Below are 4,701 nucleotides of genomic sequence, written 5' to 3'. Positions count from 1 at the left end.
AATTATACACTAATTCACGACGTATTATACAGAAGAGGATTCTCAAACCCCCTCCTTAGGTGCGTCCCGACCTCAGAAACAAAGAGCGTCCTCGAAGAAGTCCACGGAGGCATGTGTGGAAACCATCTCGGAGCTCGGGCATTATCCAAGAAAGTAGTCCGAGCCGGGTTCTACTGGCCGACCTTGCAAAGAGACGCAACGGAATTTGTGAAAATATGCCCCCCCTGCCAAAAACACGCCAATTTTCACAAGGCACCACCCGAAGACCTTATCAGCATCACCGCACCATGGCCCTTCGCCAAATGGGGACTTGACCTACTCGGCCCGTTCCCCCAAGGACCGGGGCAAGTCAAATACCTCATAGTAGGGGTCGACTACTTCACAAAGTGGATCGAAGCTGAACCCTTAGCCACCATTACGGCTCAGAAAAGCCGCAAATTCCTATACAAAAACATTGTCACAAGGTTCGGAGTCCCCTACTCCATCACAACGGACAATGGAACACAGTTCACGGACACAAGTTTTCAGAACTTGGTGGCCGAACTAAAAATCAAACAGCAATTCACCTCGGTCGAGCACCCACAAGCCAATGGACAAGCAGAGGCTGCAAATAAAGTCATCTTGGCCGGGTTAAAACGAAGACTCCAAGAGGCCAAAGGGGCATGGGCCGAGGAGCTCCCCCAGGTGCTTTGGGCATATCGGACAACTCCGCACTCTACAACAGGGGAATCGCCATTCCGACTAGCTTACGGGATGGAGGCAATGATTCCGATGAAGGGTCACCTAGAACCATCTTCTACAACGAAAAAGGTAACCCGCAGGCACAAAGGGAAGAACTCGACCTCCTCCCCGAGGTCCGAGAAAGAGCTCGGATCCGAGAAGAAGCCTTAAAACGGCGAACGGCCCTCAGATACAATCAGAAAGTAATAAAACGAAGCTTCTCCATTCACGACCTGATTCTAATCCGAAACGACATTGGAACACAAAAGTCGGGAGAAGGAAAGCTAGCTGCAAATTGGAAAGGGCCCTACAAGGTAACAGAAGTCTTAGGAACAGGCTACTACAAAGTATCCGACCTAGAAGGCAACGAGTTGCCCAGGGCCTGGCACGCCTGCAATCTAAGACGATACTACAGCTAGAAAAAGATAACCCGAGGTGTACTCTTTTTCCCTACAAGGGTTTTTTAATGAGACACCCGACCTAGTCAAGGGTAAACACTCTGTAAATATTCTTTCTTTTTTTAATACTAATCAAATTTTTCTATTTTCCTCGTGTTGAAACAAATCCTGAAAAGTACCCCCCCAAGGCGCATTAATTTATGCTCGACAAAACGCAAAAAATCATTTGCCAAGAGACCACACAAGGTCGGCAAAGATAAAGCGACGAGGTTCAAATTAATGTGAGAAGTTATAAAGCAACTCTGAAAAGGCTCAAAAAGCCAAATAAAAAGAGATTACAAAAATAACTTAAAAGGCCGACCAACGACAAGGTCGGACCCAACAAAGGGAGGTACTCGAACGCCCGAGGTCCGAGAAAAAAGCCCGGATCCAAGAAAGAAGCCTTAAAACGGCGAAAGCAAAGATTTCGAAAACGCTTACTAAAAGGTTGCTATACAAAAACAACTAAAAAGTACAAGCGAAAAAACGAAATCAAAGGAAAGTTCAAAAAGCGCTAGCTAAAAGGTTGTTATCCAAAAACAACTAAAAAGCATAAAAGCGCAACAAAAAGGCAAAACGCGAGCAAAAACACCGCATAATAAGCTAAAAAGTTACTACAAGTAGCTAAAAGCAGAAAGGTGTCCAAAGCGTCCACAGAAACCATCCAAAAACAAAAGAGCCCACAGGCCGGGCAAAAACCAAAGATAAAAGGATTATAGAGATTCAAGGTCCTTTCCGGACTCCACATCAACAGAAGGCTGCGGAGGAAACATAGAAATCGGGACAGCATTGACGGCACCGTCATCTCGGTTCAAAACCTCCACACCAGACCCCTCCTCGGCCAAAAGTGAAGTCGGGTTCGCAACCGGAACTTTGGGGTCGGACACCGGAACCTCATCCTCGTTGGGAGCAGGAACAATCTTTCCCTCCACAACAACGTTATCCGTACTAAATAAGCTCAGATCCAGGTCAGGAGCAAGAACCCGGACCTGAGCCTTCAAATTTTCAAACATAGCATCCATACCCTTAGCCACATGACCTTCTAGCTCGTAAAAATCATCCTGAGCGGATTGCAACTTCTCCTTTGTCTCCACAAGCTCGGCATATATCCGAGTATAATTCTCCGTCGCCGCCTTCGCCATCTCCTCAGATGCTTTCGCTGCCGCCACAGCTGCGGTAGCTTTAGCTTTCTCTTTTTCCAAAGATGCCTCCAGCTCAGTAATCCTAGCAGCCTTCAGCTCACTAATCTTCTCAAACTCAGACTGAGCCTTCTCAAGTCGGGAACTGGTCGCACCAATGGGGGATTTCTTGAACTCCCGGGCAATAGCGGCATGAAGACTAGCCATCCGGACACAACTCCGCGCCATATACTGAAAATGATGCTCCATAGATACATCATCAGTAGAAATAAAGGTTTGAGGGAGAATATGCTGCTCAATCCAACCAAGAGCATCAAAATCCTTGTCATTAAAACCCGCAAGCTCTTGAGAGGTTTTCTGTTTCTTGGGAGGAGGACCCGAGGACGAAGGCGGAGAAGAGGTAGCAGGCCCGGAGGTTGGGGGATCTTGATTTATAGCTCGAAACTGGGGAGTCGGAATAGTCTTCGACCGAGTAGTGACACCCACAGTAGTCTTCTTCGGAGAAGATCGGGCAGAAGCCTCCCCAGCCTCGATATTCCGAGCAGCCACAGACTTCTTCGTCCGACGAAGGAACTTCATGGAATCCGCCTGAGAAGACATCTCTGCAGAAATAAAAGAAAAAGGATTACCACAACAGAAATTCCACCAAAACAAGGAAAACCAAAATACTAAAAAAGATGAATCTCTGAGAGGTCGGGAACTACCTAACTCGGAACGGAGAAGGCTTGGATCTCCCAACATTTTCTTCGTGTCCAAGTGAGGTGCCCGACCCCAGAAACTGCTTACCACACCCACAAAAGCCTGCTCCACCTCATCTAGACTCTCAAAGGTATACTTAACAGACACTACATTCTCCTGCCAATAAAGAGGAAAAGAAGGCTCCCCACTCTCGTCTAGAAAGAAAGGTCGGACGTCTCCAGTAGCCCGGACCTTGAAATAAAAGTTCTTAAAATCATGAAAGGACTCATCATACAAGGTACAAAACTTCCTCCCCTGGTTAGCTCTAAAAGAGACCCAAGATACCTTCCCTCCACCCGACCCCGGCTTCGTCAACACAAACAAATAGGAAAAAAGAGAAATAGAGGGAGAGACGCCCAAAAACTGACACAAAAGTTGAAACAGCTTTAAAAACGCCCAAGAATTTGGATGGAGCTGCGTAGGGGCAAGGTTACAAGACCATAACACCTCGGACTCCAGATCGGTAAAGGGAAGTCGGACACTCAGCTTAGAGAAAAAACAATCATAAGCATAAAAGAAGAGCTTCTCGGAACTATCTAAGGGCGGGAAGCACACTCTCTCCTCGGATTCCGGGGCCACTAGTTCGTAATCCCTCTCAGACTCCCTATTCTCACATATGCTACAGTGCCTACGGAACCTAGCTAAATACTCAGAATCTACCACAGAAGGGACTCTTAGAGGAAGAGGGTCTACCCAACCAAGACCACATGGAATCTTAGTCGACATCGCTTGAAGAACCTTTCGAGACATAAAATTTTTACCTACAAAGAAGAATACAGCAGCAAGCAAAAATCACATAAAGAAGACAGCAAAAACCCATTCAGCAAAGCAAGAACGCGGCAACCCGGAACAAAAATACCGGAGAACAAAAAAAGAGCCCCCCCCATATACAAACAACAAGCAATGGCGGCGCCTCTTTTCGGGGCAACCCAGGCATAAAGAAAAAAGAAAACAAACAAGAGCCACACGAAGAACAGAAGCATATGCGCACAAGAAAAGAGAAACATGGGAACAAACCTGGAAAAAAGAAACGAAGACGACGAACTCCGAAGCAAGGAGAGCGAAACGACGGCGCAGAAGGAACCCCAGAAAGACACACGGAGAGATTCGGGGAAGCAGAGCAAAGAGAAAGAAGAAGCAGTGCTCGGAAAGGATAAAGAGAAACAAAAACGCAGAAAAAAGAGGAAAGGGGCAAATAAATAAAGCCTTTACAGAGCCCGAACGGAAATCAAGAAAAAACGGTAAAATGCAATAAATGCAAGAACGGCCATTTTTGAAATTTTGAAAAACAACTATGCCCGAGCTCGACCTCCCAAAAAGGACGAACTCGGGCAGGGGCACTGTTCATACCCTGACCGGGCTCCTCCAACTCGGTCAAATCATAAAAGGTCCGACCTCGTCCTAAGGCTCACGCCTAAAGGTCGGACCTCGGACAATAACATAAGGAAGGCCCATCAAAAGGAACGCAGCCCAAAAGCTAAAGGCCGAAAAGGCCTAGAAAAGGCGGTTCCACAAAAGATAGAGATAAAACTCCCAAAGATAAGATAAGATAAGAATATCTTATCCAGGGAAGATCACGGCCAACTACTATAAATACACTGGAGCACCCAGGTATGACATTCATTCCACATTCTACACATATCTGCTTGGACCCATGCTAACTTAAG

The sequence above is a fragment of the Arachis hypogaea genome, chromosome 5 (genome assembly GCF_003086295.3).
Source record: "Arachis hypogaea cultivar Tifrunner chromosome 5, arahy.Tifrunner.gnm2.J5K5, whole genome shotgun sequence".
NCBI classification, from domain to species: Eukaryota; Viridiplantae; Streptophyta; class Magnoliopsida; order Fabales; family Fabaceae; genus Arachis; species Arachis hypogaea.
The sequence above is the reverse complement of the archived record's forward strand: the minus strand, read 5'-3'. Positions refer to the sequence as shown.